The sequence below is a fragment of the Dromiciops gliroides genome, chromosome 1 (assembly GCF_019393635.1).
Source record: "Dromiciops gliroides isolate mDroGli1 chromosome 1, mDroGli1.pri, whole genome shotgun sequence".
NCBI classification, from domain to species: domain Eukaryota; kingdom Metazoa; phylum Chordata; class Mammalia; order Microbiotheria; family Microbiotheriidae; genus Dromiciops; species Dromiciops gliroides.
The window spans coordinates 90,242,861-90,254,426 of record NC_057861.1 but is presented as its reverse complement, the minus strand read 5'-3'; positions in this window follow the sequence as shown (position 1 = coordinate 90,254,426).

Genomic DNA, 11,566 nt, shown 5'->3' with positions numbered 1-11,566 from the left:
TTTTCAGTGGCAGGGAAAGAACTAGTGGATGAGATGGGGTTGGCAGTTAGTGAGAAAAGGAATTAGATTGTGGGGAATAAAGACAAAGATACAAATATTAAAGATTGCCTTAGCAAGAAGAGACATCTCTGGGGGTGGAGCCAAAATGGCGGAGAGGAATCAGCAAGCTGCCTGAACTCTCCCTCTATTCCCTCAAAAAAGAACATTAAATCAAGCCTCTGGACAAATTCTGAAACTACAGAACCTGCGAAGAGGCAGGGAGGCACAGTCTTCCAACCAGAGATAATTTAAAAGACTTCAGGAAAGTTCAGTCTGACTCCGGCAAAAGGGACGCCAGCCCAGGGCAGCAGCCCAGTGACAAGGGGGTTGGGGTAAGTCAGCAGGAAGCTAGGGGCCACAGCTGAACAACTGAGGCACCTGGATCCTGGCTCAAAAATCTGGTGGCCAAGCAGTACAGTGGAAAAACCTACCTGCAGCAGCCAAGAGGGCAAGTTGCCAGCTGGAGGGCCACAAACAGAATAAGCGCGACTAGGCCCACTGATCCTAGCGCACACAGACAGGAAGTGCAGGGCGGGTGAATTGCACACACCATAAAGGCCTCAGTGTAAAAAGCCGGTCACACAGCACCTATACCCCTGCAAAAGAAGCCCAAAAGAGGGACCCTGGTGCCCCCAGAGCAGATCTCAACTTAAAAAATAAATAAGCTGCAATAATGAGTAAGAAGCAAAAAAGAGCCCTCTCCATTGAGAGCTTCTCTATCAACAGGGAAGAGGCAAACACAAACTCAGATGAGCACAATACCCTCAAACTGTCTACATGTGAAGCCTCACAAGGGAAGGTGAATTGGTCTCAAGAACAAAAAGCCTTCCTGGAAGAGCTCAAAAAGGATTTTAAAAATCAGTTGAGGTGGCAGCTAGGTGGTCCAGTGGACAAAGCACCGGCCCTGGATTCAGGAGTACCTGAGTTCAAATCCAGCCTCAGACACTTGACACTTACTAGCTGTGTGACCCTGGGCAAGTCACTTAACCCCCATTGCCCCGCAAAAAAATAAAATATTAAAATATTTTTAAAAAGAGAGGCAGAAAGAAGAAAAAATAGGGAAAGAAATGAAAACAAAACAAGAAAACTATGAAAAAAGAATCAGCAGCTTGGAAAAGGGAGCACAAAGATTGACTGCAGAAAACAATTACTTAAAAAATTCATCTGGCCAAATGGAAAAAAGATGCATAATCTCACTGAAGAAAAAAATACCTTAAAAATTAGAATTGGACAGTTGGAAGATAAGGAATCCATGAGACACCAGGAATCAGTCAAGCAGAATCAAAAGAATGAAAAAATAGAAGAAAAATGTGTAATACCCCATTGGAAAGACAACTGATATGGAAAACAGATCCAGGAGAGACAATTTGAGAATCACTGGACTGCCTGAAAGTCATGATCAGAAAAAGAATCTAGACATATTATAGAATCAGAGGATAAAATTATCATTGAAAGAATCCACTAAATACCTCCTGAAAGAGACACCAAAAGGAAAACTAAAAGGATTATTATAGCCAAATTCCAGAATTATCAGGTGCAGGAGAAAATACTCCAAGCAGCCAGAAAAAAGCAATTTAAATATCATGGAGCCACAGTCAGGATTGCTCAGGACCTGGCAGCTTCAACATTAAAGGACTACAAGTCTTGGAATATGATATTCCAGAAGGCAAAGGAGCTTGGATTGCAGCCAAGAATCTATTACCCAGCAAAACTTATCATTCACTTTCAGAGGAAAAGATGGACCTTCAATGACATTGGGGACTTTCAGTGTTTCCTGATGAAAAGACCAGAACTGAATAGAAAATTCGATCTTAACATACGAGACGCAACTGAAGTTTAAAAAGGTAAACAGAGGGGAAAAAAGTTACTCAATTAGGTTAAACTGTTTACATTCCTACACGGGAAGATAATAGTCATAACTCTTTAGAATTGTAAATGTATTTGGGCAGAAAGAAGGACTTTACACAGGGTATAAATATAAATTGTCTTTGATATGATAATACAAAGAAAATTAAGGGGTTAAAAAGGGAGTCTATGGGGAGGAGAGGAAAGGGGAGGTGGAATGGGGTGAATTATTACATCATATGAAGAGGTGAAAAAAAACCTATTATAATAGAGGGAAAGAAAGGAGGGGTGAACATTGTTTCAACCCTACTCTCATTAGGTTTGATTCAAAGAGGGAATAACATATACGTTCATTGGGATAATAGAAACTTAGTTCATTCTTTAGGGAAGTAAGAGGGGAAGGGAAAGGGGGGGACTGATAGAAGGGAGGACAAATGCAAGAGAGAAAAGGGTAAAGAAAAGGGAGGAGGTGATAAAAAGGGAGGGCAGATTGGGGGAGGCAGGGGTAAGAAGCAACACGTTGGTGAGGAAGAATAGGGTGAAAGAAGGGGGGCGAAGTACAAAGGGGGAAATAGAATGGAGGGGAATAGACAGTCAGTAATAATTGTGAATGTGAATGGGATGAACTCTGCTATAAAACGGAAGCGAATTGCAGAGTGGATTAAAAACCAGAACCCTACAATATGCTGTTTTCAAGAAACACATTTGAAGCAGAGAGATATACACAGAATAAAGGTAAAAGGCTGGAGCAGAATATATTATGCTTCAGCTGAAGTAAAAAAGCAGGGGTAGCAATCCTTATCTCAGACAAAACACAGGCAAAAATACATCTCATTAAAAGAGATAAGGAAGGAAACTACACCTTACTAAAAGCTACTATAGATAATGAAGTTATATCAATATTAAATATGTATGTGCCAAGTGGTATAGCATCCAAATTCTTAGAAGAGAAGTTAAATGAGTTACAAGAGGAATTAGACAGTAATACTATACTAGTGGGGGATCTGAATCTCCCCCTCTCGGAATTAGATAAATCTTTTCCGAAAAATAAATGGGTTTTATGAAAAAAACAATAAAATAGATAAAATATTGGTTAATTTGATTTAAAAAAAGAAAGAAGAAAACCAAATTACCAGTATCAAAAATGAAAAGGGTGATGTTACCACCAATGAAGTGGAAATTAAATCAATAATTAGGAATTATTTTGCCCAACTATATGCCAATAAATTTGACAATCTAAATGAAATGGATGAATATTTACAAAAATACAAACTGCCCAGGTTAACTGAAGAGGAAATAAAAATCCTTAAATAAACCCATATTAGAAAAAGAAATTGAACAAGCCATTAATGAACTCCCTAAGAAAAAATCTCCAGGGCCAGATGGGTTTACAGGTGAATTTTACCAAACATTTAAAGAACAAGTAATTCCAATATTATACAAATTATTTGGAAAAATAGCTGAAGAAGGAGTTCTACCAAATTCGTTTTATGATACAAATATGGTAGTGATACCAAAACCAGGCAAAGCAAAAACAGAGAAAGAAAATTATAGACCAATTTCCCTAATGAATATTGATGCTAAAATCTTAAATAAGATATTAGCAAGGAGATTACAGCAAGTTATCACCAGGATAATACACTATGACCAGGTGGGATTTATACCAGAAATGGAAAACTATTAACATAATCAACCACATCAATAAGAAAACTAACTAAAATCATATGATTATCTCAACAGATGCAGAGAAAGCTTTTGACAAAATACAGCACCCATTCCTAGTAAAAAAAAACTAGAGAGTTTAGGAATAGGTGGAGCTTTCCTTAAAATAATATGCATTATATGCAATTGAGATAAATTAGAGGCCTTCCTAAGAAGATCAGGGGTGAAACAGGGATGTCCATTATCACCCCTATTATTTAATATTGTCCTAGAAATGTTAGCTTTAGCAATAAGAGAAGATAAAGGAAATAGAATAGGCAAGGAGGAAACAAAACTATCATTCTTTGCAGATGATATGATGGTATACTTAAAGAATTCTAGAGAATCAACTCAAAAATTACTTGAAACAATTAACAACTTTAGCAAAGTAGCAGGATATAAAATAAATCCACATAAATCATCAGCATTTCTATACATGACCAACAAGTCCAGCAGCATGAGATAGAAAGAGAAATTCCATTTAAAGTAATGGTAGTTAATATAAAATACTTGGGAGTCTATTTGCCAAGACAAACCCAGGAACTCTATGAACACAATTACCAAACACTCTTCACACAAATCAAATCATATCTAAATAATTGGAAAGATATCAATTGCTCATGGATAGGCAGAGCTAATATAGTAAAAATGACAAAACAACCTACATTAATTTACTTATTCATTGCCATACCAATCAGACTACCTAAAATTATTTTATAGAGCTAGAAAAAATAATAACAAAATTCATCTAGAAAAACAAAAAATCAAGAATATCAAATGAAATAATGGGAAAAAAATGCACAGGAAGGTGGGTTAGCAGTACCAAACCTGGAGCTTTTCTATAAAGTGGCAGTCATCAAAACTATCTGGTACTGGCTAAGAAATAGAGTGGAGGATCAATGGAATAGGCTAGGCACAGGAAACATAGCGGTAAATGACACTGGTAATGTAGTGTTTGATAAACCCAAAGATTCCAGCTACTGGAATAGGAACTCAGTATTTGACAAAAACTGCTGGGAACACTGGAAGATAGTATGGCAGAAATTAGGCTTAGACCATCATCTTACACCTTATACTAAAATAAGTCCAAAATGGATACATGATTTAGACATGAGGTGATACCAGAGAAAAATTAGGAGAGGAAGGAATAGTCTACCTTTCAGATCTTTGGAAAGGAAAACAGTTTGTGACCAAACAAGAGATAGAGAATATTATAAAATGCAAAATGGATGATTTTGATTACATTAAATTAAAAAAAATTTTGTACAAACAGAAGCAATGCATCCAAAATTAGAAGGGAGCAGAAAGCTGGGAAACAGTTTTTATGGCCAGTACTTCTGATAAAGGCCTCATTTCTAAAATATATAGGGAACTAAATAAAATTTATAAGGATCCAAGTCATTCCCCAATTGAGACATCGTCAAAGTGTATGAACAGGCAGTTTTCTGATGAAGAAATCAAAGCTATCCATTCCCATATGAAAAAATGCTCTAAATCACTAATGATTAGAGAGATGCAAATTAAAACAACTCTGAGATACCACCTGACACCTATCAGACTGGCTAAAATGACAAAAAAGGAAAATAATAAATGTTGGAGAAGCTGTGGAAAAATTGGAACACTAATACATTGTTGGTGGAGCTATGAACTGATCCAACCATTCTGGAGAGCAATTTGGAATTAAGCCCAAAGGGCTGTGAAGCTATGCATTCCCTTTGACCCAGCAATACCACTTTTGGGTCTTTTTCCCAAAGAGATCATGGAAAGAGGAGAAGGACCCACATGTACAAAGATATTTATAGCTGCTCTTTATGTTTTGGCAAGGAATTGGAAGTTGAGGGGATGCCTGTCAATTGGGGAATGGCTGGAAAAGTTGTGATATATGAATGTAATGGAATACTATTGTCCTGTAAGAAACGATGAACAAGAGTTCAGAGAAACCTGAAGGGTCTTGCGTGGACTGATGATGAGTGAGATGAGCAGAACCAGAAGAACATTGCACACAGTATCATCAACATTGTGTGTTGACCTACTGTGATGGACTATATTCTTTTCACCAATGCAATGGTACAGAAGGGTTCCAGGGAACTCATGATGGATGAGGATCGCCAAATCCAGGAAACAAAAATAACTGGAGTATAGATGCTGAATGAACCATACTATTTCTTTTGTTTTTGGTGCTGTTGTATTTCTATTTTGAGGTTTTTCCTCATTGCTCTGATTTTTCTCTTATAACATGACTAATGTCGAACAATGTTTAATGATACACACACACACACACACACACACACACACACACACACACACACATACACATACATATAACCTATATCAGATTACCTACTGTCTAGGGGAGGGAGAAAAATCTGAAATTGGAAAGCTTGTATAAACAAAAGTTGAGAACTATCTTTACATGTAACGGGAAAAAATAAGTAATTAACATACTTTATTAAAAGGAAAACATAGAGACATATCTTCTTCTAAGACTAGAACAAAGGAAAAAAAGGATTAAGAATTAAATTCATGGCAGTGACTAGAGAGCCTCTCCATGACAAGGATTCACTGAAAGCCACTTGTTCCATAGCTAAACATCAAACCCAGGTAAGACTGCAGGGGGAAAAAAAAGCCACACAGAATAACCAAAGGCTAAAATTAAGTCTTTTCCTTTGACTGTCTGTAACTGATGCTAATCTGATATATTTTTTTCCCTAGGCTATTATTTGTTCTTTGTTTAAAGGTAAAAAAAAATGAAATCCTCATTAAACCCATTAAAGTGATAATGTGTCCCTCAGAATTAATTTTGAAGAACTTTGCCAAAAGTGACAGGAGCTCTACAGAGGTTGTGGCTCTGAAATCAGCTTTGCTCCCAAGGTCTTTTCTGGATTTACATGCACATATATCTAAGTAAGAACTAGCTAAGCAAAGAGAACAGCAACTTTGACCTCCATCCTGTGCTTGTTCTATAGTATATATGCATGTATACACACAAATATGCATATATGAATATACAGATGTGTGAACGTATATATATATATGTATGTGACCTATGTTATGACTATTATGTAATTATGACATTATATATTAAATATACCACTTGTATGAGTGTATCATCAACAGTAAAACCCTGTTTTTTTTATGGTGAATTCTAGAGAGCACAAACTCTCACCATTTCTCTACTTTTTTCACCCCAGTAAGGAATTTGAAACCCTCTCCAAATTAGATTAAGTGCACCTGAATATCTGTGAAATTCAGAAAATAAAAACAATGGCAAAATGACACATAATATAGTTAATCATTTCTACTTCATATTATAATATACAGGTAGGTCTTTAATACATTATGTTCATATCAGCATCACAACTAGCTTGCATTTGCACATGAGAAAATGCATTCATTACACATAGTTGATAACATATATGACAATATTCCATATATTCTCCCCCAAAAGGCTCATTCAATACATAACTTATAATAGCATTTTATATAATAAAATATAGGGACTGTGTTGAACCAGTGCATGCACATAATATAACATACATATATGTAATAGAAAAAATCTGTACTAGTGTATATAGTAACAAAAAAGGCAAGAAAAGTATACTAAGCATAATAATGTAACTCATACAAAACATGGTAACATATGCTCAGATATGTATAAAACACATATTATAGGATTTCTAACAAGTTATTATCACCTGGTTCCAATGGTTACCATTCCTCTCCTTTTTCTCAAAAGGTCACTGATCCCTGGCCAAACATATGTAGAAGTTCTTTGACTCTAGAGCTGTGAATATCACTGTCCACAGACGTGATGATCATCGGTCCTAATCTGGCTGGCTCAGGCAGGGAGACTATCACCTTCTCCTGTATGCAATGCCATCTTGTGTTTCCTAGTTGTCGTGATTTATTCTGGAAAGTATCAAATGCCATAGGTTCTACCTCCATGACGATGCATGTATTATTATGCACTTTCTCATTCTCCTTTTATTATAGTTATCTGTTTAAACATGTTTTCTGAATTGACAACCTAAGCTTCCTGAGGGCAATTTCAGCTCTAGATCCAATATTTATAGCACCAGGTGCAGAGCGTTGGATAGCTGAGAAGTTTGTCTGATGTCTGTGGACTTCAGTCAAATTCAACTCAACATGAATTTATTAATCACCTACCATTTGTAAGTCATCGGTCAAAGTACTTTTCCTACAAGGGTAGGAAACAAAAATAAAAATATCTCCTTCAAGGAGATAACGTTTTACTGGGTGATAGAACGTAAAAGGAACATATAAGAGAAATAAGTTATTACGATATCATTTGTGAAGAGGGAGGACATTAACAATCTGGAAGATCAGGAAAGGTTTCCTGTTAAAGCTGGCACATGAACTGAGCTCTGAAGGAAGCTAATTATTATAAAAGGAGGAGTTAAGAAGATAATGCAGTCACTAAGGGGCTCACCACTAAATTGGCTAAACTGTGATAAATGTTGGCCACAGAAATTCTTGAAGATGATCTCAATCTCACAATTCTTGTGATATATAATGCTAAGAATTATTCCACACAATGATAAAATTCATTCCTATTCTAGATGTTCCATAGACATAAAGCAAAAATATCCAAAGCCGAACTCGTTATCTCCCCCTAAACGCTCTCCAAGTCTTCTCCTTTTCCTAATTTCCCCCTGGTATTGAGAGCACCACCATCCTGTTAGTTACTCAAGCTTAAAATATTGGTGTCATTCTTGACTTCTCACACTATTTTATCTCCCATATGCAATCGGTTGCCAAGTCTCACCAATTCTACCTTGTCAACAACTCTTATGGATGCCTCTTTCACTCCTTTAATATTGCCACCATCCTTATGCGGGCCCTGATCAACTTGTCATTGAACTAACTGCAATCACCTGTTTGTTTTCCCTTCCTCAAGTGTCTCCCTACTCCAGTTCAGTCTCCACTTAGCTGTCAAATGGATCCTCCTAGAGTATAGAATATTATTATTCTATTGTTAACACAGATGTGAAGTAACCTGAACAAGTATTCATTTTGAGAAATCAGAGTTATAAATCTCAGATTTGTAAGGGATCACAAATCCATACTAAGAAAAATATCATCTATATCAAAATATCAAAAAATATCAAATCCTTGAAAAATATCATCTATCATCTGCTTAGAGATCTTCTTTGAGATACCTTCCAGGGAAGCCAAGGCACTTTTTAGATTGTTCTAATATTTAGGAAATTTTCCTTCGTTCCTTCCTTTGTTCTTTCATTCTTTTCTTTCTTTTTTCTTTTTTTTCTTGACTTCAAACTTGAAACTGTTGCTTTACAACTTCCACTTATTGCTCCTGGTATACTCTCTGAGGTCAAGCAAAAAGTGTGTGTGTGTGTGTGTGTGTGTGTGTGTGTGTGTGTGAGAGAGAGAGAGAGAGAGAGAGAGAGAGAGAGAGAGAGAGAGAGAGAGAGAGAGAGAAATCTTTCTCTAGCATGAGATTCTTTGAAATACTTGAAAACAGCAAACATACATGGGTCATGTGTCTTCTCTTAATTTTTCCAGGGTATTCATTCTTAATTCCTTCTAGAAGTCATAATGTGGCATGGACCTGAGGGCCTTCACCATCCTGCCCCCCCCCCAAAAGCAACTAAGGTGGGATTTAAAATCTTGTATTTCTGATTTTGAAGCCATCACCCTATCCACTGTGTCCATTATTTTAAGATCATTTTTATCTTGAAAATCCTATGTTACTATGGCTTCTCCTATGGATCCCAAGTAGATCAAGAAGAAATTCCAATTTCTGGATCTTGATATCCAAGATCCTCCCACAGACTGAACTTTATCTACATTCCCAGGTTTCTTTTCCACTCCTTCCCTGCATAATAAATACAATACCCAAATTCCTCCAAGACAAAATCTATTCCTTTTACTAAGTGCTCCTTTCCTTTTAAGTGGTCCGTTATGTTCCCAGGCACTAAGGCTCAAAACCTTGGAGTCCTTTCTAATTGTTCTCTTTTACTCAGCTGTCATATCCCATCAATTTCCACATGTTTTCAAATTAATATCGCCAATTTTTGTACCACCCATTGAAGATCTGAATATGTTTATTTAATAGAAGATACATGAAAAGCAAGATGAATCAATCAAGCAATCACTAAGCATTTATTAAGCACCCACTATGTGACAGGCTTTGGGAATATAAATACAGAGAAAGAGTCCCAACTCATAGAGAGCTCATTACATTCTAATTACATTTCTCATTACATTCTAATAGGTAAAATAGCAAGGTTATAGAGCTAGGGAGACAGACAACTGGATAGTAGACAGCTAGTTAGATAACTAGGTGGCACAGTGGATAGAAGGCTTGGCCTAGAATCAGGAAGACCTGAGATCAAGTCTAGCCTCAGACACATACTAGCTCTGTGATCCTGGGTAAGTCACTTAACCCCTGTCTGCCTCAGTTTCCTTATAGGTAAAGTGGGGGTGATAATATTAGTACCTACTTCCCAGGGTTGCTATGAAGAGCAAAAGAGAGTATAATTCTTTTTTTTTAATTTAATTTATTTTTTTAGTGAGGCATTTGGGGTTAAGTGACTTGCCCAGAGTCCCACACCTAGTAAGTCTTAAGTGTCTGAGGCCAGATTTGAACTCAGGTACTCCTGACTCCAGGGCTGGTGCTCTATCCACTGATCCACCTAGCTGCCCCAAGAGTATAATTCTAAAGCACTTAAAACCATGTCTGGCATATAGTAAGTGCTATATAAACGTTAGGTATTATTATTATTTAGATAGATGAAAAGTATAAATATAAAGATAATAAATACAAATAAACAGAAAGTACTTTTATATCTGTAAATGTGTGTATAGAGACATATATATGTGTACACATATACATACATATGCATGTATAGGTTTGGAAAGGAGGGCATTAGCAATTGGGAAGATCAGAAAAAGCTTCTTGCAGAAGATGTATAAGTTACAACTTGAAGAAATAGAGGGACTGTATTAGGTACAAGTGAGGAGATATCAAGTACAAAGGCAGTGAGATGGGATATAGTATGACATTTATGAGAAATAGAAAGTCAAATGGCAGAATCAGAGAGCGCATGAGGAAAAATAATGTACAATGAGTATAGAAAGAGAGGCTGAGGAAAAACTGGGAAAGGCCATAAAAGCTAAAAAGTGTAGCTTATAATTTTATCCTAGAAACAATAGGAAGCCATTGGATTTCATTAAGTAGGAAGCTATTGCAACAATAGGTGAAAGGTAGTAAGATCCCCAAAGAAAGTGATAGCTATATGACCATCGAAAAGAGGTCAGTTGCAAGCCATATACTGGGAGCAGAAACAAGACTAGCAACTTACTAGATATATGGAATGAGGGAGAGGTAAGAGTTAAAGATAATGCGACTTGAAAACCAAGGAGGTTGGAAGAATGATGTCTTAGAAATAAATAGCAGGGTTTAATTGAGGAAAAGGCTTGAGAGAAATGATAGCAGGGTCATTTGTGGACATCTTGAATTTGAAATCTCTCTGGAAGGTAGCAAATTCTTTGTCATTAGAAATGTTTAAGAATAGACTGAACCAGCATTTATGGGAGTTGTTGTAGAGAGAATTCATGTAGAAGGGTAGGGGCTGGATGATAATACTTCTCATGTCTTTTCCAACCCAGTGTTTCTGTCTTCCAAGAATAGAAATGGCTCACCTATGGGGGCTGCTAGGTGGTGCAGTGGATAAAGCACCGGCCCTGGATTCAGGAGGATCTGAGTTCAAATTCGGCCTCAGACACTTGACATTAGCTGTATGGCCCTGGGAAAGTCATTTAATCCTCATTGCCCTGCAAAAACTAACTAACTAAATGAATAAATAAATGAATGACTGACTGACTGAATGAATGAATAAATGACTCATATGTAGTTTAGAGGTCATTGATTCCAACCCTTTCATTTTAGAAGTAAAGAAACTGAGGCACAGAAAAGATAAGTGTCTTTCTATAGACA